Raw genomic sequence first — 23,486 nt, forward strand, 5'->3', positions numbered from 1 at the left:
ACACCCTTTAAAATGTGAATTAGCACACTCTAAATGCCTTTCTCCTATCTTGTTCCAAACTGAACAGAAAACCTTATATAAAGCATTTTATAAAAACATTTGGGAAAAATCATCACATAACCTTTTATAGTTCTCTAGCAATAAGTATAGATCCAACGTTATAACAAAACTAAATCTGAGAGCTCAACTTATTCAATTGGAAAAATCAGCATAAAACAGAGTGAGTTAACATATCTACTTCCCTGACTCTACACAGATTTTTCTAAGCTTCTTCATGTAGTATCATTTACTGGTTAATTTTTCACCTGATATTAATATTTGTAATATACAAATAACAAAGTTTTTTCGCTGTTTCCTTTGATAATAAACAAAATAAACAGAAGCTATTTACACTAAAGAAAACAGGAATGCTAAATTAACTGAGTCTTCCCAAATTTCTTATTGGCAAAAATGCCTATGTCGAGACACATTTTGTCACAAATACGGCCAAAACTTTTCTTGCAATTTTAAGTGTCTATAGGACATTTATTAAGCACAATTTCTAATTTCTTCTTGGATTAAGAGCAAGTTTCTAAATTTTGACTCTTCCGCCTTTCTCTTCCACTCTTAAAACCCCTTGTTACGGGGCACCTGGGTGGCTCAGTGGGTTAAAGCCTCTGCCTTCGGCTCAGATCATGATTGGGATCGAGCCCCACATCGGGCTCTCTGCTTAGCGGGGAGCCTGCTTCCTCCTCTCTCTCTCTCTGCCTGCCTCTCTGCCTACTTGTGATCTCTGTCAAATAAATAAATAAAATCTTTAAAACAACAACAACAACAAAACCCCTTTTTACTAAACTGGACCCACCTGGATATATCCAGGCTGCTCTTCCTACTTTAAAATCAGAAATTAGCCACCTTAATTCCATCTACAACTGTAATTCCCCTCAGTTATGTAACCTAATACATTCACAGGTCCTGGGAGTTAGGATATGGATTTTCAGGGGAAGCCATAATTCTGCCTATCACAGTGCCTATAATCTGTAATAAACAGAATTAGTATTCACTAATTCAGTGTAATAAACATGCTACCAAAATCATACTGATCTGTTTATGGTTTAGATAGTGAGCATGTTTGGGCTCAAAATGTATATATGTTAATTAGGTACTAAGGAATGTAACTTTTCTAAATTAGGAGCATGGCTTAATTTATTTAGCTCTCAAAGTAAAACAAAGTCAATTAAGTGAACTTCCTCATCTAACCAGGTCTTAGAGGGAATAAGCCAGTGAGAGATACCATCTTCCTCTTCCCGTATCAAACCTCTGAAGCACTAGCCTTGGGGGGAGAAAGAGAAACAAGTAAAGTTGGCCTCGTTCTAAGTGGCTGGAAGGACAGAAGCACTGTAAAGGGCCTGAATCCTGGTAACAGGCCTGTGGTTGGCATAAACCCATAAACTTGTTTGGATGACACTGGACCAAATGTTCTTCAAGTGAATCCTAATGAGAATTCAACAGGAAACTGGTCTCAGCAATGACCAAAACTACTAGGGATTTAAAGATGGGAGACTTTAAATACATGGATGACTTTCTTCTTTGTTACACCAAACATGGAAGGATTTTCCTTTTTTCCCCTCCCTGGAGAGGAAGGGGTAATTGATACAAGAGAACCTCATTTGAGGGAGTTATTTGTGAATTAGCCTACCCTAGTAAGATTTATCTATAAACCCCTAACTCAATGCTCCTGGCGTTTTTATGGTCATTTGCATATATGTGCAGAGCTGTGAAAATTTAAGTTGCCAGAACCACATGTCCCCAGCTCAGGTCAAACAAGGCTTTCATACTGTAAACAAGTGTCCCTTCTACAGTCTATTTAGTGTCACTTTGTGTGTGTGTGTGTGTTATGCTGGTGATGTCACTGTTTAAGCACTGAAGTGCTGTCTAGGGTTCTGAAACCAGAAAGGCTTAGGTATGCCTGACAGAGAATACATAATACAAGCTTCACTTGGACATCATTTACAGTGCTATTTGTGAGTTCAATGTTAATGAATCAACATTACACATTAAATAAGCTATCACACGTGGAACAAAAGCACACATGGAAAAAGATTATGAATTGATCAGTTAACAGAAACGTGGAACCTAACCTTGTAATTCCTCTAGAAGCAATGACTCAGTATTCACTAATTCGGTGTTCACAGTGACTTTCTAAAACATAACTACTAAAAATAATGAAATTGACTATACATGAGTATTTCCATAGAAAAGATTTCTAAGAGTCAAAAGTTATGCTTTTCTAAAGTTGTGATACATACTACCGAATTTCCTTCTAAAAAATATCCCTCTAATAACAAAATTTTTTTAAATCTAAAATACCATACTTTTAAAATGTTTTTTAAAAATATAGCTTCTTGGGGCGCCTGGGCGGTTCAGTGGGTTAAAGCCTCTGCCTTCAGCTCAGCTCATGATCCCAGGGTGCTGGGATCAAGCCCTGGATTGGGCTCTCTGCTTGGTGGGGAGCCTGCTTCCTCCTCTCTCCCTCTCTGCCTGCCTCTCTGCCTACTTGTGATCTCTGACAAATAAATAAATAAAATCTTTAAATAAATAAATAAATAAATAAATAAAAATATAGTTTCTTGGGGTGCCTGGGTGGCTCAGTCAGTGGAGCGTCTGCCTTCAGTTCAGGTCATGATCGGCGGGGTCCTAGGATAGAGGCTTGCATTGGGCTCCTTGCTCAGTGGGAAGCCTGCTTCTCCCTCTGCCTACCGCTACCCCTGTCTGAGTGTGCTCTCTCTGACAAATAAATAAATAAATAAAATCTTTAAGGGGCGCCTGGGTGGCTCAGTGGTTAAAGCCTCTGCCTTCTGCTCGGGTCATGATCTCGGGGTCCTGGGACTGAGTCCCGCATTGGGCTCTCTGCTCAGCGGGGAGCCTGCCTCCTCCTCCTGTCTCTCTCTGCCTGCCTCTCTGCCTACTTGTGATCTGTCTGTCAAATAAATTAAAAAAAAAAAATCTTAAAAAAAAAATCTTTAAAAATAAATAAAATAAAATAAATTAAAGGCATAGCATCTTGTTTGTTCTATTTTTATTTTTTTATTTTTTAAGATTTTGTTTATTTATTTGAGAGAGAGACAGTGAGAGAGAGAATGAGAGGGGAGAAGATTAGAGGGAGAAGCAGACTCCCTGTGGAGTTGGAGCCCAATGTGGGACTCGACTGTGGGACTCCAGGACCACGACGTGAGCCAAAGGCAATTGTTTAACTAACTGAGCCACCCAGGTGCCCCATGTTCTACTTTTAAATTACATCTTTAAATGGATTAAAACCTCTAACAATATCCATACTATCTTTGCATTTTTAAATGAATTGTTACATTATATTGTTTTGCCTCAAATAGAAAAAGTACTGAATTTGCTAAGCATATAACTTATCGCCAATTACTAAAACAAATCAGGGGCATCTGGGTGGCTCAGCTGGTTGAATACCCAACTCTTGATTTCGGTTCAGATCATGATCTCAGGGTCCTGAGATGGAGCCCTACATTGGGCTTCAAGCTCGGTGTAGAGTCTGCTTGTCCCTTTCCCTCTGCTCCTCCCCCAACTCACATGCTCTCTCTTTCTCAAATAAACAAAATCTTTAAAAATAAATAAAACAAAAATCAATGTGAGAAAATTAAGAACAAGTAGTTATGACCTTCATATTTTATATGTATATTTAATAATGTGGATATTATATTCACTACATATTAAAGAGTTTTGATGAATGAGTAAAGGAAGTAACTGAACACAAAGTAATGCAGCAAGAAGTAGTCTGATGAAGCACATAGGGTAGAATAACTAACGAACAGAATATAATCTAGAAAAAAATAATTTCTCTTAATTAGATGACAATAGCTACAAAACAGCAGGTGACAGTGAGCAATTATTGCATTATAGCCTGCTTAGTACTTAAAATGGTTTATCTCATTTAAGCCTCAAAACATCCTAAAAAACAATTACTATTACTTTTCTTATTTACAGATACAGAACCTAATATACAGAGGGTTAAGTAACTTGTCCAAGGTCATACACCAAGTGAGGCAATAAGACTCCAGAGTCCCAGTGGTTTACCAGTGTCAAAATGAACATATTAAAGCTTCAAGTTGTACAAACATGTCCCTACCACAGCCTCAGGTATTTATTAAAAATGAAGATTCCTGGCTCTCAGTCCAGGTTTACTAAATTACAATTTCTAGAGGTAGAATTTAGGAGCCCGCATTTCAACAGACAACCCAGGTGATGAAAAGCAACAGTGAAGTCTGAAACCCACCACTTTTAGTATACGACTGACTCCTATTCCTATGCTAGAAGCACATATATTTCTGTGCTAGAAGCACCCTATAACCAGAAAGCATCTTGCCTTTGCCATCTTTGTGTCTTTGTTTTCATGTTATTTGCTCCCTTTGCAATGTGCATTTTATTTATCCATCAAAACATACTCAAATCCCACCCCACCATGCCATCCCTGAATGTGTTTCTCTTCTCTTGATTTGCCATTGAACTTTAAACCTCAAATACAAAATTTCTTGGAGGTCTATAGTAGTAGTATATTTAATAAACAGGAAACTAATAAACAGAGTTTCCTTTTTATCTCCTAAAAGGCTTAATTAATTAACATGATGCCTTGCCTGAAACAGACATTTTTTTTTTTTTCCTTTTAAAGTTTGTTAGGACACCTGAGTGGCTCAGTTGGTTAAGCAACTGCCTTCAGTTCAGGTCACGATCCCGGAGTCCTCAGATTGAGTCCCGCACTGGGCTCCCTGCTCAGCAGGAAGTCTGCTTTTCCCTCTGATTTCTCCCCTCTCGTTCTCTCTCTCTCTCTTTCTCTCAAATAAATAAATAAATAAATAAGATATTAAAGTTTGTTGAAATGAGGGGGGCGTAGGTAGTTCAGTCGGTTAGGCATCTGCACTCAGCTAAGGTCCTGGGATGGAGCCCCACCTTGGGCTCCTTGCTCAGTTGGGGAGCCTGATTCTCCTTTTCCCTCTGCTTACGGCTCCCCTGGCTTGTGCTCTCTCTGTCAAATAAAAAAACAAAATCTTTAAAGTAGATAAATAAATAAAGTAAGTTTGTTGAAATGAATCCTTTCCCAATCAATGTTTATGACTGGACCCAAAATGTAAATATTAGCCAACAAATTAATGTTTGAATCTGGCCTCTTTAACTGAAGGGAGTGTAGATTTAAAAAAAAACACAGTACATAGGATAAAAAAATAAATTCAACCCACAATAAATTAACATATATCAGATTAATTCACTAGTTACCTATATCCCATGTACGCTGTAAAGACTTGATAATGTTATGACTTCAAAAACTGCTCTAGCCTCAAAATATCAGTATAAAGTGGGTGACCAGAAAATAACAGTTATATTAGAAAGGCAAAATGCATGGTGACCATTTCCAGAAACCTGACATCATCTTATCAATTCACGGTGACAACAGTAATTGATAACATTAGTTTTCTGCACTGCTTGTTATATAGCAACAGCTACTATTTCCATGTAGAAATACTACAGATACTTGAATAAATTGAATCTTACGGGAAAAAAGTATCTGGACAAATCAAACTTTTATATAATTGAGTTCCAAGGACCATATCTGTATCATAAAATCAAACAGATCTGCAGGACATATGTTAAGAACTTCATTCCATCTACAATTTGAATCTCCAAAGAATATGAAGTTGCCTGCTATTACTTTTTGAAGTAAAAAATTAATGTGGAAATAGCGTGAATGGTTTTGGTTCTAGTTTGATGAAGTTGCTGCATTAAAAGGAGATCAAGTTTCTAATTAAAGAACAGTTGATATTTTCTTTCCTTCTATCTTCATATTGTATGATGAGCCTTTTCCCCTGAGCTAAGAATGATCACTTATTCTCAGTCTCCAGTTCCTTAGCATGACTTAAGAATTAAAGCCAGAACACTGGTACAATACTTCTGAACTATTCCTTACTTTTGCGCCCTACTATTTCAATCCTGATATCATTTTTTAAAAACATGTATATGTAACTATGTGTAAAACATTCTCTAAAATCTTCTTTAAAAAAAAGAACATGTTTGATTTTTAAGGTTTCTCATATATAGGAGTGGAAGTTTCCAACTATGGAAAACTGTTAGAATTCAACAAGAATTTCTTTACTTCCCAATATTATCTTGTGCTATTACCAAAATCTTAACAGCAATATTAGCAGTATTTGCTTGCTCGCGTCAAGTGTGTAAAAAAGTTTGCTGAACTGAATTACATCAACATTTGTCATTTATTATGGTCTACATTTTATATTTCTGGTTTGGGGAACAGATATTTAAAATTCCATATACATGAATACCTTACATCTGACTGGAATCAATTTTCTGATTTTTTTTTAATCATTTATTGAGTAGACAACAGAATATATGCTATAAGATCTGAGGTAACAGCATCAAAAGAATGTTGTTTGGAGCACCTGACTGGCTCTGCCCATAGAGCACATGACTCCATCTCTCAGGGTCATGAGTTCCAGCCCTATATCAGGTGTAAAGTTTACTTTAAAAATTTTTTTTTTCATGTTTTCCTAAATAAGATAAATACATAAAGTTTTTCATGATCCAATACTCTTGTGTCAAAGAGGAAACAGACTAAATTATAAAATAAAAAGAGTAACAACTTTCTACCACATCAGTGAGCTGCAGCAAAGGCTATATTCAGAGCAAAATTCATAGCCTTACACACTTATTACGAAAAAGGAAATAAACAAGGAAAAAAATAAAAACCAAAAAAACCCAAAAGAAGATTTTTATTTGTAAATCATACTGAGATTTCTTTTTCTGTTGTTTCTAACTCATTAACTTTTCTCTTAATTTTCTGTTCTTTCACTATTTAAAAAAAAAATCCAATATGGTTTACAAATAAAAATCAGTGAAATAAGTTATTAGATTTAATCTTAATCAAAAAATAGAACAAAAAAACAGTATTAGGTAGAGGAAGAGTGCTAGAGCACTAAGGGTTTGAAAAGACTATAAAAAAAACTCTACATAACACCCTGCTCAAAAAATTTTAACTAGATGAGGGACACCTAGGTGGCTCAGTCATTTAAGCATCTGCTTTCTGCTCAAGTCATGATCCCAGGGTTCCACATCAGGCTCCCTGCTCAGTAGGGAGTCTGCTTCTGCCTGCCACTCCCCCTACCTGTGCACATGCACACTCTCTCTCTCTCTCTCTGACAAATAAATAAAATCTTTTAAAAATTTTTTAAAAAGCTTTTTAACTAGATGAAAGGGATGACTATCCAGGCAAACAGAAAGTAATAAAATCAGTTCAGTTAAAGATAGGAGACCTAAGAAATCAATAGGCATGAAAATACTTTAAACCTTTTTCAAATATCCATCCAAAAAAGCACATATTTCATGGGTAAATTAAATTTTCTGACACTTACATGAATAAATTAATCTTATGCTCTTTAATCTCTTCCAAAGCATTCAGTAAAAAGCTTCCTTCTTATTTTTTTGCTAATAGCCCAATCCTGACAGAAAGTTGGGTGAACAAGGGCAAGATCTAGTGAAGAGGCTCTGAGTGAGATAAATCTCTTTCTTCCCACCCTCACAAATCTTCTCTTGAATTGCTAGCAAATATAAGCATTACTTAGTCACTAGCTAATCAGTTGTCCTGGAGAAGTAACTGCACTGAAAATCCCTAATATTCTATAACCACCACGGACCAGCAGCAGTGTTCTCTCCTCTCCTGCCATATTTGATCACTGAATATAATCTTTTTTTTTTTCAGATCTAGAGTCTAGAACAGTCCTGAAAATGCAGTGCAAATATATGTTTTTCTATTTTCTAATCTTAAAACATACCTAATTTATCCTTCAATTTTTCTAACCTTTTGATATAAAGATTTAGCCTCAGAGAGAAGTCCAGGCCATTTGTCCTTTAGAGATTGCCAATTTTCATGGTTATAGTATTGTTTCAACAGACATTCTGGGTTATCAAAATACCTGCTTCCCAACCACTCATAACGGAATAAAAGGTGCCAGAAAAATGCCAGAGCCAAGGAGCTCTGGCACAGAACTAAAACCCCTTGGAATTTCCTAAGTGGTAAGAGCAATAAAGGTGAAAGGAACACCTTTTGTTATTCATAATAAGTCTCTTTCCACTACATCTGAGTTAATGTGGTCATTTTTAGAAAGCCCTAAGAGCAGGTCACCAGGGTACCAACTTATGTTATTTATTAGTTGGTTGGGACTTTCAGCCCCAGCACACACTCCCATCTCAGGAAAGGGAAAAGAAGCTGGAGATTAAACTAAGAACCAACAGTCAATGACTTAACCAGTTATTTTTATGTAAAGGAGCCTCCATAAAAATCCTAACTGAAAGGGTTCAGAGACCTTCCAGGTTGGTGAACACAAGGAGGTGCTAGGTGGGTGGCTTATCTGGAAGCTTATGCCCTTTCCCACCTATTTTGCATTATGCATCTTTTCCACTTGGTGGTTCCTGAGTTGTACTCTTTTATAGTAAACCATCAGTCTAGTAAGTGAACTGTTTTCCTGAGTTCTGTTAGCCATTCTAGCAGATTACCAAACTTAAGGGCGGAGTTGCAGGAACTCCCAATTTATAACCTTGTTGGACAGAAGCTGTGTGTAACCTGAGAATCCACTATTTGCAACTGGCACCTGAGGTTGGGGGTGAGAGAGCAGTCTTGAAAAACTGAGCCCTTAATCTGTGAGATCTAAGGCTAACTCCATGTAAACAGTGTCAGAATTGAACTGAAGAACACTCAGCTGGTGTTGGAAAGTTAGCTGGTACGGGAAAACCCTACATGTCTGTTCACCAGAGTATTCTGTGGGTACTGTACAGAGGAAACAGAGTTTTCCTTTAGCTTTCCCCCACCCCTTTCACTACTATGCTTGACAGTGCTCATAATCACTGTTGTATGCTTCTCTACTAAAAAAAAATTTGTAGTTTATTCTCAGATCTAAGGATAGTTTTATATTAGGATGTCTACTCATAATATTAATTCAACCTATTAAAAAATAAGAAAAGCCATTTATTTAAAAAAAAAAACAACTCAAGAAAAAACTTAAGTCAGCATCCACCCTTACTTGACAGGATAAAACCCTTCACAACACAGAAATAGAAATCCTTCTATTATGTATCTAGAGCTAAAGCTCAAATAAAGTCTGGTATCATGACTTAACGCCAAACCCTAGAAAACAGTCTTACTAAATTTATAATAACATTTGGTCTGTTCTGAAAGTACTAACTTATGCAATTACATAAGAGAACCAAATAAGATGCATAAATATTAGAAATGAGTTATGGGGTGCCTGGGTGACTCAGTGGGTTAAAGCCTCTGCCTTCGGCTCACGTCATTATCTCAGGGTCCTGGGATGGAGTCCCGCATCAGGCTCTCTACTCAGTGGAGAGCCTGCTTCCTCCTCTCTCTCTCTCTCTCTCTCTCTCTGCCTGCCTCTCTGCCTACTTGTGATCTCTGTCAAATAAATTTTAAAAATCTTAAAAAAAAAAAAAGAAAGAAATGAGTTAGGGTTAGAATCATTATTTATGAATAATGATTATTTATACAGAAAACCTAAGAGACATGAAAAACCATCAGAAACAAGAGATGTGTATAGAGCAATTACAAAATATATACAGAAATAGTTTTTTGTATACAAAAATTAGTCAATTATAAAAATATACTTTAAAAACAAACCATTCAAAACCACACATACCTGCTAAAAGGAATCAATGCTCTTTTGATTAGTGGCTAGAGCAAGGTAGCCTGGTATATCTCACACCAAAAAAATAAATAAAGTAGTACTCAGAAAATGATGGGAATATATCAGAAGTACACAGGAGGGTGCCTGGGTGGCTTAGTTGGTTAAGCAACTGCCTTCAGCTCAGGTCATGATCCTGGAGTCCTGGGATCGAGTCCCGTATCGGGCTCCCGGCTCTACGGGGAGTCTGCTTCTCCCTCTGACCTTCTCCCCTATCATGCTCTCTCTCACTGTCTCTCTCAAATAAATAAATAAAATCTTAAAAAAAAAAAAGTACACAGGAGCCATCTTGAAGATCTTGCTGGCCAACAATAGAACAAATTTGAGCATCAAAATGAATAAGGACAGGGGCACCTGGGTGGCTCAGTTGGTTAAGGGTCTGATTTTTGGCTCAGGTCATCATGTCAGGGTCCTGGGATGAAGCCCTACATCGGGCGCCCCTGATCAGAAGAGTGTCTGCTTCTCCCTCTCCGCTGACTCATGCATGCTCTCTCTCAAATAAACAAACTCTTTTAAAAAAAAAAATGAATAAAGATTTTGACTAAAAAAAGGTCTATGAATCATTCTAATAATAAACGAGGAATATGGAAAGGTTTTCTTTTACAGAATCTCAACTCACGAATGTAGAAGGAATTATAGAATTAGAAAAGTATCATTTTGCAACCAACGTTACAATAATCAATTCAGCCAATCGCTGATAAATGAGCTAAAAGTACTTCCTCACCTACTACTTATTCAAAGAGAAAAATACCAACTTCACAGTGAAGAAGTCTGACAGGTTTCCCCTTACCTGAGTTAATACTGCCAAATGCGACAGACTAACAAGAAGTGCCTTTTCGTGGCCTATACTAGGAATGACATGATCCCTCTTACATAGCATTGCTGCCCTGAATTCATAATCTGAATCCAATCACGAGAAACACCCAACAAATCCTAAGGAACACTGTACAAAACATGTAGTCTGACTTTTCAAAAACCAGCATCTGATAGAGCTGAACAACTGTTCCAACTAAAGGAGACTAAAAAGATGGGATAACTAAATGCAATGAATTAGATCCTGGATTATTGTTATAAGGAATTACGAGGACAACTGGGAAAATACTGGTTATGGATTGCTGCATTAATTCTTAGGGCTGCTGTTAAAAAAAAAAAAAAGGCTTAGAACAACAGAAATTTATGCTCTCAGACTAGAATTTCAAATTCAAAGGTGTTAGCAGGGCCACGTTCCCTTTGAAACTCTGGAAAGAATTGTTTCTTGCCTCCTCTTAGCTTCTGATTATTGCTGGCAATCCTTGAGGTTCCTTAGCTTGGGCTGGATCACTCCAATCTCTGCCTTTGTTGTCACATGGCATTTTCCTCCTCTTAGAAGGACACTGGTCACATTGGATTAGGGCCCACCAGAATCTGGTTTGAATTCATCTTAACTTGATTATATCTACAACTACCCTATTTCTAAATAAAGTCATAGTCACAGGCACTGCGGGTTAGGATTAAAACGATCTTTTGGGGGCGCCTGGGTGGCTTAGCTGGTTAAGCGACTGCCTTCGGCTCAGGTCATGATCCTGGAGTCCCGGGATCGAGTCCCGCATCAGGCTCCCAGCTCCATGGGGAGTCTGCTTCTCCCTCTGACCTTCTCCTCGCTCATGCTCTCTCTCACTGTCTCTCTCTCTCTCAAATAAATAAATAAAATGTTTAAAAAAAAACAAACGATCTTTTGGGAAAACACACTTCAACCTACAACTATATACTGGATAACTCTATAATAGAGTTGTTAAGATTTCTAAATTTAACAATCGTACTGTAGTTGTATAAGAAAATGTTTCTTTCTTTTTTTTTTTAAGATTTTATTTACTTATTTGACAGAGAAAGATCACAAGTAGGCAGAGAGAGAAGGGGAAGCAGGCTCCCCGCTGAGCAGAGAGCCCAACGCGGGGCTCGATCCCAGGACCCCGAGATCATGACCCGAGCCGAAGGCAGAGGCTTTAACCCGCTGAGCCACCCAAGCACCCCGAAAATGTTTCTTTTTTTTAGGAAATACAGGCTGAAGTACTTAAGGGTATTAAGACATGATATTTGCAAAGAATCTTCAAATGGTTGGGGGTGGAGGTGGAAAGAGTGGGAATACCCATACACATATAAATAATGCAGGAATAATAAAATCAAATGTAGCAAAATGTTAACAATTGGTAAATCTGGGTAAGGGAGATCCAGAAGTTCTTTGTACTGTTCTTGCAACTCTTCTGTAACTTTGAAATTATTTCTAAGTAACAAGGTTTTTTCAAACCACACATGAAATAATACCTACAAATAAGTTTGAGGAAAAATGTTTAGAGTCTGTATTACAAAAATAAAACCATGTGATATAAAGAAGCTCAATAAATGGAAACCTGTAACTTTTTAGATGGTAAGAGCCATTAAAAGATGTCCATTCTGGGGCGCCTGGGTGGCTCAGTGGGTTAAAGCCGCTGCCTTCGGCTCAGGTCATGATCCCAGGGTCCTGGGATCGAGCCCCACATCGGGCTCTCTGCTCAGCGGGGAGCCTGCTTCCCTTCCTTTCTCTCTGCCTGCCTCTCTGCCTACTTGTGATCTGTCTGTCAAAAAAAAAAAAAAAAGATGTCCATTCTTCCTAAATAAACCTTAATAATTAACATTATCTAAGCCAAAATCACAATGAACCTCTTACGGATAAGTAAATAAATGCATAATAATAGCTGGGAAATTTTTGAAAAAGAAAAATGAGATTTCTCCTACTAGTAATCACAACCTCATAGTTCAGAGAATGGGCTCTGAAGTTAGCAAGTTGGTTGCAGTCCTAGCTCATACATGAATAAATGTAACTTCTTGGGGTGCCTGGGTGGCTCAGTCGGTTAAGTGACTGCCTCTTAATCTCAGCTCAGTCTTGAGCTCAGGGTCATGAGTTCAAGCCCCACACTGGGCTTCACAATGCGTGTGGAACCTACTTAAAAAGAATACTGATTCAGTGCTCACTCTGGCAGCACATATACTAAAACTGTAAAGATAACAAAGATTAGCACAGCCTGTGGACAAGGATGAAACACAAATTTGTGCAGCATTCCATATTTTTTTAAAAAGAAAATCCTTTCATGAAATAAAATGGCTAAATTTCAGAATATTTAAGCCAAATTTTCTAAAGAAAAATACTTAACTCACAGAGTTTTGTTAGAAATGAATTAGTTGAAATAAAGTATTTTTCACCATGACTGGCACATAAATAGTACTCAACATTAACTGCTCTTCTTGCTATTGTTATCATGGTCCTAATCATTAGGCTATGTGGTATTGGCACAGGAATAAAGAATATCTGGAAAAGAACGAAAGCCCAAAAATAGGCCTGAGAGTAAACAAACCTCATTTAAAGTATCATGTTATCAAATTGTTTTTTTTTTAAACGTCTACCTGTCTCCATTGATTTCTCTATTACCGAGTCCCTGGGAATATGAGAAATGTCTTTCAGAACATTCAAACAGAATTCTTCTGGACCTAGAAGTTTGAAATCAACTGAAGCTAGATGCCCTCTTAACTATCTATTATCTACTTTCTTACTCTCTTTTCTATCTTTTCTAACTTAAAGAACATGTTATAGAAGCCAGGAGATGAAAAGAAGACATGGTAGGCATTTCCCACTATCTATTATGTCACCTTCCCTAAGTTGTAGATCTGTGGCTTCCTTCTTACTTCCAGCTTCGAATTTATCTCTAAGAATCATCCACATTGTCATTAGTTTTTTTTTCTTCCAGGGATCCCATTCTAAAAACCCTATTCACCTTCTGACAATATCCTAAGAGGTTCTTGACCCTCTCTTCTACCTGGCCTTTATTATGAGTTCCTCCTTCTGACTTAAGTTCTATTAATTAAAAAATTAAAATTAAAAATAAAAACAAGAACTAAGCCCCAGAAGGAGTGGCTAAGGGGGTGAGAAGTAATGAGGTGAGGAGGAGGGAGTAGGGTAGGCTTGTACTCCATCATGATTCCCACTTGCTACTATCCCCACCAATTCTTTGATATGGCTAATTACTATCTTTTCTCAATCACTAAAAGGACTACATAAATGCAGAGATAATCCACAATTCTTCTCTGACCCCCTCCCATATCAGAGTGCTTTCTAAGCTCTTCATACAATAAGTCTGGGGCATTTTTAGACTTTTCATTCCTTTAGGTGGTATACTGCCCATCAGAATCTGAAATCACAGACCTTTACTGGTTTTCAAATATGTTTCCTAAAGTCTAGAGCATACATCTTCTCAAAGTCCAAAATTACTTTTCCTGTTACTTTGAATATAAACCCAGGAAAACCTGGTCCCTATCTCTAAAAGTTCTTCCTCTACTTTGCATATCAGTTTTTCTACTCGTCCTAATTAAGTTCAAAACAGCAAATACCTTTACAGCTTCCTTTACCACCTAAGCATGAAGTAATATTTTTCCAAATGCTCTGCTTCTAAAAAGCAAACTTCCAGAAGGTGCTGGGATGTTTGACTTTTTCCGTCATAATTAGTTTGCCTCTGTACTAATACGTTGTCTTAAATCAAGAAAATACCATCTTGGGGCACCTAGCTGGCTGGTTCAGTCAGTAGAGCATGCAACTCTTGATCTCAGGGTCATAAGGGCATTCAGCATAGGGTTTACTTTAAAAAAAAAAAAAAAAAGATATCATCTTTGTCCACAATTTTCAAATACTCTAACCATGTTTCTATAATCAAATAGCATATTTCTATATATAGATGTCTAACTTTTTTTTTTTTTTTTAAGATGTCTAACATTTTTAACATAGGTTACTTTCTCTCACCTTCTGGGGCAAAGACAACTCCTCTTTACACCAAAAATTCATTCTCCCCTTCTAAGGTTGTCACTGTAAGGTAGCCTTACCACAGACTATTTTTCTTAGTTGCTACCTGCAACCAGATATGTGCATATAATTCATTTATATCAACATAATGTAAGGGGAACTGGTGTGTGCCAGAGTTTTTAAGAAGCACAGCTGCTAGAGATATAAAGAATAAGATATAAAGAGAAGAAATTCCCTATTGCACATACTTTTTTTTACTGATCTTTAACACAAGTCACTGCAAAGTCAAACCTCAGTTTCTCCATCAGGCTCAAGTACAATGTTCATTTGAATTCACCCTGATCACTGATGCCACGAGTTTAGCCCTAGGCCTGCTACTCCAAGGAGCCTGGAGTGAAAAGCATCTGTGGTTACAGCATGGGCTTCTAATGAGGAGTTAGCTATTTGTTGACATTTCTTTCTCCCATGCCCAGGAGAAGCAAATACTGCCAGCGGACTGTTACACTGTCATTGATTTTACAGCATTTATTAAGTGTCTACATTGTGCTACTGCTCCAGATACCTTGAGTTAACTACTGTAACCAAAACAAAGATCGCCCCCAACCTTCATGGAGCTTACGTTCTAGCAGCAGCCACTCCCATCATTTAGACTTGGCACAACAGTTTAAAACCTATCTGCCAACACTTATGTAGACTTAATAAACATGGGCAACGATGGAACTGCTGGAGTGATGTATGAAGGAATTACATTCTATGCGGGATAATAATGCTACAAAATCAACCTAGCATTCCCATTAGAAAACAATGCTCCAACTTATTAAACAGGACAAAGGGTACATTCTTAGATACAACTGAAGAAATAAAAGGAAGCCAAAGAAGAAAAGGCTTCTAAGGTGGCTAAGAAAATCTTTGTCAACAGAATTTGACAGTGGTAAATGAGCAGCAAACAAAATTTCCATTTGGAGCTTTAGATGAGACTTTTCATCCAGAGAGTAAGGAATGCATATAACAGTAGACTCATAGGAACAAGGCAGGATGGAAGAAACCTACTGTTTTCTTCCAGAAGGAAGGAAAGCTTTGAATGGCTGATGAGTCTGCACCAAGGTGTAGGAAAATGCCATCTTATTGACAAGGCAAATTAAAAAGTATGCTCTCTTTCTGCAGCATATCCAAAATGTGATGTAGGACCATTCAGACAATGCAGACCTTCCAACTATTTCCATCAACTCATAGAGGGAAAAATGGTTTAATTAGTGGAAATAAAAGCAATGTTGCACAACAGAAGTCTGAGCCAGCTTTTGACTCAGAAGGTTCATATTTGAGCATAAACTCAATTCAGGGGAGGAGGAATGACAGGGAAAGAGAGAGAAGGTGACTATATACACATAGACTCCATATACACTTTACAAACCCAAACTTACAAATGGACACCACTTGCTACAGTTTAGTTAGTGTAATACCCATCTTTTGTCTGCTTTGTTCTTCTGTTGAATTAAATTTAGATTTAAAAAAAAGAAGAAGAAACTTGACTGGAAAAACATTCAAACACTGTATCCTTGTAAATCTGGGCTGAACATCTTGTTATTAAAAGATAAAGAATGCTTTGGAATTAGTGTATCAATTTTCCATTACAAAGCCAAACCTACAAAAGGAAAGCATTTGCTGGAGTTTAGTGTAATAACCCATCTTTTAAAGTTCATATATCTGACCTTGATTCCCATTATGAAATATGTACTGCAAAGCTACTTCAGTTAAAAAGAAAAGTATAAGTGGTTGGGAATTCTCAGCCCCAATAAAAATGTACAGTTTAGGGACGCCTGCGTGGCTCAGTTGGTTGGGCCACTGCCTTCGGCTCAGGTTATGATCCCAGGGTCCTGGGATCGAGTTCCGCATCGGGCTCCTTGCTTGGCAGGGAGCCTGCTTCTCACTGCCTCTGCCTGCCTCTCTGCCTGCTTGTGTGTGCTCTCTCTCTCTCTCTCTCTCTGGCAAATAAAATCTTTAAAAAAAAAATGTAGTTTAAGGGAGAAGGAAAAGAAAAGAAACCCTCCCCTCTATCACTGCTCTTTATCCCTAAGGAAGTTATCTTATAGGGAACAGGCTTCCTGTCAGAGATAAATTCAGTTCTACTAGTCATCACTAGACATATGACCTTAGCAAATTACATATACTTTCTGATACTCAGTTTTTTTACATGTAATATAATCCACATTTTTTTTATTTTGAAAAGGTATTTCAAATATTTAACTGCAATAATGCATATGAACTACACATGTAGCAAGCACACCACCTGCCATAAAACGGGTTTTCTTCCTTCATGCCCAATGCCTATGACAGTAAATGGGTGGGAAACAGAAAAAAAAAAAAAAAAAAAAAAGGCACCAAGGAGGAAATTATAAACTTCCACATTACCTTCATTCCTCATTTTCCTAAGCCCTTTTCTACTTTACTCATTTTTCTTTCTCATTTCCAATCTTTTGAAGCTTTCCCATTCCTCATACTGTCCTATAGGGACAAAGTAGGAAGTAGGGTTAAGCATCTGGAACCAGCAGGTGGAGAAGCCAGGGACCCTGCTATACTTAAATTCAGCTTAACAGCAAGGTGTCACCGGGAGGGTCCTGCCATCCTAATATGAAACTTGTAACAGAGTGATTTTTAAATGGTGAAGAGCTGGGAAGGTGAGGAGATAGAGTAACTGGCAAGGGAATGAGGTCATTCCCTGTATAATCAGAGCATTTAGTTGATCAAATATTTCGTATGTTCCAAGAGCTCAGATTAAAAAAAAAAAAAAAAAAAAAAAAACTTGAAAATCAATCAGAACACATTTACCAATGAAACACTACTATAACTTTGTTAAATTTTTATAAACTTTAACGATCTGCCTAGAAATCTAACCAAAAAGGCTAACCTTCCAAAAAAGACTTCTTCTAGGAAAAGATTTTGATTTTCAAAGACCCAACTGACAAACTTTGGGAACACAAACTACCTATAATTTTAGTGGCTTTTTCATTTTCTTCTTTTTTACAAAATCTTGTTTGCAAACCTTAAAAAGCTACCATTTTCTAATGTCTATGCTTATTTCATTCAAACTAGTAACTAAACGTGTTAAAGAAAAAAATTCAGAATAATTACTCTGTGTTTTTATCAATTAAAAAAAAATTAAATGTCTTAATGTTAGTGGTTATTTTCCTAATATAATGTAGCAAAGCTATCATCCAAATAGTCATGATTATCTGTTAACTGACATCACATCTATTTGCTTCAATGAATAAAGCCCTTATATTTTTAACTTTACTGCTAAATAAATCTGACATGTTTTTAAAGGCCTTATTTTCAAATGTGTTTCTTACAGTAAAACTTCTAGGTAAGTGTTATGGAATGTGCATATGTATCACATGTATCTATAACAAACTGTCTAGAAAATCAAATCAAGCCTTCCTGCCTAGAGAATTGAATCAGTTTGCTTGAGGCTACAAGAATCTAGTGCAAAGGGACCCATTAAAGTTTCAGAGGTATCACACACTAATACGATAAAAAACCAAAGAAGTGTTGTACTAGATTATCACACTAAAAAGATCTACCAGTCTACAAAGTTTACAACAGTCTCCTAACCCTAGCTAGTGCCACCCAACTGTGAATTCCTAAAAGACAGCAGACACACTGCAAACATTTTTGTAACATCAAAACTAGCACAGTATTTGTTACACCACAGGTTTAATAAATAACCACTTAATGAAATAAGTGGATACTATGTTTGCTGGAGAAAAGCCCAGTGCCAAGTCTATGGGTCAGTTTTTTACTACAACCTTTACTTAACCTTTACTGTTACTTTATTTTATTTCAAATTCTAGATTCTGAAAAGTTTCCTTAAAATATTATCAATATAAAACTTCAACTGTAACAGAACCACACATTTATATAAGGCCGAAAGGATATCAACTATGTCCTGTTTCAAATGGTGAAACTGAGGCATAGGGCATTTACTGAACTAATGCCACATAGCTCTTCACTGTCCAAAGTGGCATTAAAATCCAGATGGCCTTCTACCTTTTAGTACTTTCCTTATTATACCATGTTGCCTTCTCTGCTCCTTTTCAAATGCCTGACAGCTATTATTCTAAAAGTGCTATTATCTGTAAAATGCTAATTGCAAGAGAACAAAGGTAAGAAATAAACTTGCTAAAGAACAATTGTAAGTATTAAGTTATGCAGCAAAAGCCACCAACTTTCTCTACTCCACTCCCCTTTCCATGTAATGCTAACAAACTATAAGTTACATTTAAAAACTAGAGAAGTAACTAACCTCCACAATTAGTTTAAGAAAGTCTAGAGTTTACATACTGCTAGGAATAGTAGGCTGAAACCAGACAGTCTTTAAGTTTCAGTGGTCAGTCCTTTCTTCCCAGTATTTCCTGTCTTCACCCACCACCCAGTAAGAGCAGACATAGCCTATAAAATCACCTTCTTCTACACGAATTACATCAAGAAAATCAGGACTTTCTTTTTGTCCTTGGAAGATATGAACTAAGCCATGATTGTCGCTAGTAACATGAAGGGATGACAAATGTATTTTAGAAAACTCCAGGTTTTCTTTTTCTTTTTTTTTCCCTGTGGATAGCTTGGGCTTTCTATATTCATTAAAACAGTAAAAAATATTTCTTTAAAATAAATCATATTAAAGACTAGTTTAATTCCTCTACAAAGAGTTTCCAGTTTATTAGAAATACCAAAATGACCTTTAAATTCACATTTGCAAGTGTTTACAAACTGTTTTATAAAATCATTTTCTAAAGCAAAACTGTGAGGTTAAAAATCTAAAGAATTTAACGCCAGCTTATGAAAAATCACTAAGTTTTACAGATTTTTTTTTTTAAGATTTGTTTATTTGACAGAGAGAGAGAGACAGAGAGGGAATGCAAGCACAGAGAGTGTGAGAGGGAAAAGCAGGCTTCCCACTGAGCAGGGAGCCTGACCTGGGGCTCAATCCCAGGACCCTGGGATCATGACCTGAGCTGAAGGCAGACACTTAACAGCTAAGCCACCCAGGCGCCATGAAAAAACACTAAGTTTTATAAAATTTTAGTAGACACAGATCTTTAAAACATGTGTAGCACGAGTCTGTATATTATAGTCATAAAATATACAACCACATCTTTGTATACAACTCAAAATTTATTAAGCATTTATTCTACGAGAGACTGTTCTTAAAGATTCATACAAAACAGTTCCTTGCCACATGTATTACTGTAATGGAAAGATATAATTATGATGTAAGGAAAATGTGCTTTCTTACCAGAGGAGTTTTGTGGGAGCACAAAGATGGGAGCCAATATACCAGTGTTTTGCGAAGTATGTGCCACAATAACAATGTGTACTTGTTAGCATTCAGGAGTACAGTCTTCCATACCTCCTCCTTCCTTCCGGTTATACAAGCTGGAGCACTGATTCTCCCAATGCTCCCCATTACCCATCCCAAATTAGCCAACTCCAAACCAAGTTTCAAAGCCAGAATTAGTAAAAGGAATTGTCTCTGTAGATTTTCTGACAGTCATAGTAAAAGAGAGGATGAGATGCTGCTGCTCTTTGCTTAGCAAGTTTATAAAATGAGAAACATTTCAGAAGCCCCAAATTTGCCTGTGGCATCCTTCGGTCTGGGGCTTGCCATATATAGCTGATAATGTGTCTGTGTTTGTTGATGTCCATCTTCTCATACCCCAGGAATAAAGAACAGAAGAGAATCTAGGGTTCCTACCTGCAAAATTCAGGCAGACATGGGATATACCATATGCAAGTAGCTCTAGAAATTATCCCTCTTGAGGGTCCTCCATTTCCTGGGAAAAAGCAGTATATCCAAAGAACCTGCATAAAAGCTCTCCTGCCACTGCACAAACAGTAATAGGAGCAGCACTTCTAAGTGACCCAGCTTATAGCAGCATGGAGGATATGGTATAAACTTCAGGGAGCCTGCAGTCACATATATACACTCAAGCAGGAGAAACTGAAGGGCACTGCTATCCTGGGCACTGAGGCTTGTAACTCGGTCCATCAGTATTATCCTGTACTTTGAAATTACACAATTCTCTCTCTTTCCTGGAGTGAGCTTCAAGATTTTAAAGAGTAACATCAGGTAAACTCGATCCAGACCAGGATATGTTGCCATCAAGTCTGCTAGTTCCAAGACAACAGTAGTGCTGCTGTAGCCAACAATTCCTTGGCAGAGAGATATGTTATAATGATATTGGCAGCCGCACTGGCTCTTCTCTTTCACCCTCTGCTGTTACTATAGCTCCTTTTGCTAAATCTGCCTCTGAGTTTAGACAGGAGCTGGATGGTTCATAATCACCCAGCAGCTGCAGCTGAGCAATACTCAGCCTAATTGTGGCACTAGAGCAGCTGAAAGGAAGAAAAGCGATAATACAAACCCCACCATCGCCACACACAAACTGCTGTACACTCTACCAATAAGATACCAAGATACTTTAATAGGAACAGATCATTACCTTTAAGGAAAAGCAGTTGTACTTCTCTGGAAGAACTCTGGATTTGTGTTACAGACCTGTTTAAAATGTGAACTGAAGGTGACCTAAGCCATGTAGAGCACTGAACAATGGAAGATCTTAACTAAAACTTCCTGTAAATATTCACATAACAAAGCCAGTGCCACAAACATCACCTTTATAACATGACTGAAAGTTCCTGTGATATAAGAATCTGGCACAGATGTGATCTCTTCTTTAACTCTATATTGCAACAATGCAAAGCAACAAAATCAACAACTCAAACAGCAAGCCATTACATAAAGCAAGTAGCATAATACAATGATTCTCAGCATTTTTGAAACTCCAACACCATACTGTCATTTGCTTTCTTGAAACAAAACATACTCTTGTGTTAGGTGCCATATGGCACATCTTCATAAAGCTTAAGTAAATGAAAACTTCTTATGCTGAGAATTTCATGACATCCTTAAGAATATGAAAACTAAGGCCAAAATTACTGATCCAAGGAATTACTGTTACAGAACAGAGACTGGGGGCACCTGGGTAGCTATGTCAATTAAGCATCTGCCTTTGGCTCGAGTCATGATCTCAGGGTCCCAGCATCCAAGCCCTGCCTCAGACTCCCTGCTCAGTGGGGAGTCTGCTTCTCCCTCTGCCCTCGTGTGTGTGTGTGTGTGTGTGTGTGTGTGTGTGTGTGTACACACACACACACACACTCCTTCACAAATAAAATCTTTGAAAAAGGAAAACAAAATGGTTAAGACTTATTACCTTGATGTGATAGCTTTGTCATTTACATAATTTTATGAAAAATAAACTGCATTTTATATTTGATGACAGAATAGCATCCATTAGTTTAATAAACATTTTGACTATCTACTATTTACCATTTACAATATATAAGCTAAGTGGATTTAAAGGTAGTAAAATCTGGTGTTCTCCCTCAAAATATTAACATAATTAACATGTTGCTTATATGTCAAATTAGTGACAAACACTAGCTAGAATATGACAATGATGATTTAATAAGTCTAATCCTGTTTGCAAAGGACAGCCCAGGCAGAGTTCTTAAAGGTAGTCACTAAATGTTAAGTTCTTTATCCAAGCACCTTATATATTACACACAGGCTTAAGAAACAAACAAAACAAAACATTTGATGTGAACTGAAACAGATACAGAAAAGCACACAGAACATATGTGTGGCCTGGTGAATATACTAAGGAATACCCTTGCAACCACCACCAGGTTAAAACTCTTGTCACCCCTGTAGAGCTGGGTCCTAGTCACAACTTTCTCCCATCTCCCAAATCTTTACTTTTATAGAAATCACTTCCTTGCAGCTTTTTTAAAAAAGCTTTTTTATTTCCCAAGTTTGCATTCCCAGACACCAGAGCTTAGTATTGCTTTTAAATTTTTTGATATTAGGCACTTCTTTTAATTGAAGTATAAATGACATACAATACCCTGCCTGTTTCTATTATATATCATAGGGACTTGAAATTTTTATACATCATGAAACACACCCCCCCATAAGACTAGTTACCATTTATCACCATACAAAGGTATTACAATATTATTGACCATATTCCCTATGTTGTACCTTACATTCCCACGACTTATTTAATAACTGGGTTTGTAACTTTTTAAAATATAATCCTAACAGGAACTAATAAATGATGTCTATATTAAACACTAGATTGAGAGTTACACATATTCATTAAGAAAAATTACTCATGTTAACAAATTATTCATGCTAAAAAGATGGAAATTTGGACTTTGGACTAATAAATCTTATACCATGTGCTGGTAACACTGGCTTGTTGCTATTAGCTTAGAACATTTATTCTTTTAACATCATATATCAGGAAGATTTATTTGCATGGACATTGATTTTTCAGCTTGAGATTTTCCTGATTTAAAAAAAAAAAAAAAACTTAAGCCATGTATTAATATTATACTTCAGCCATAAGACAAATTCCACCTATCCCAGGAAGACTGGTCAAAGCCATAATTTCACTTTCGGTTGAATAGAAAGGAGTCAATTTTGTGGTTTATGAAGTCAGCAAAAACATACTGCAAAATTAAAAGCTATTATAACATTATGGTGGTTACACCAGAGTATATATTCTAAGAGCCTTTTTATCTTTTATTCTGGAAACATGGATATGAACTGTCTTGTATTTAGATTCAGATCAAAGGCAACTGTTTCGTTTTGTTTTTTCAAATTTAGGACCCTATGAATTGTCAACCAGCTTTCAAAATCTCCACTGAGGTTTAGGTAATGTCCCCAAATTTAAAATAATTAAACTTCCTTTTCTGAAATGTCAATTATGACAGGAGTCTCACATATTAGTAAAACATTATGTATGGCTTAGTGAGATACAGCTTTCTTACAGAATATATGAGAATCATGTTTGATGCAC

At 36.9% G+C, this 23,486-nt stretch overlaps 1 protein-coding gene and 1 non-coding gene across 4 annotated transcripts in view; one reads left to right on the plus strand and one right to left on the minus strand.

The window, feature by feature from the left end:
* The window catches only part of YES1 (YES proto-oncogene 1, Src family tyrosine kinase), a 65,711-nt gene that overhangs the window by 40,681 nt on the left and 1,544 nt on the right, over positions 1-23,486 (minus strand). The window lies entirely within an intron of this gene.
* LOC125082749 (U6 spliceosomal RNA) lies at positions 12,742-12,846 on the plus strand. The gene has a single exon (XR_007122075.1). It is a non-coding gene; the product is annotated as a U6 spliceosomal RNA (small nuclear RNA).

This window comes from Lutra lutra, chromosome 12 (genome assembly GCF_902655055.1).
Source record: "Lutra lutra chromosome 12, mLutLut1.2, whole genome shotgun sequence".
Taxonomy (NCBI): Eukaryota; Metazoa; Chordata; class Mammalia; order Carnivora; family Mustelidae; genus Lutra; species Lutra lutra.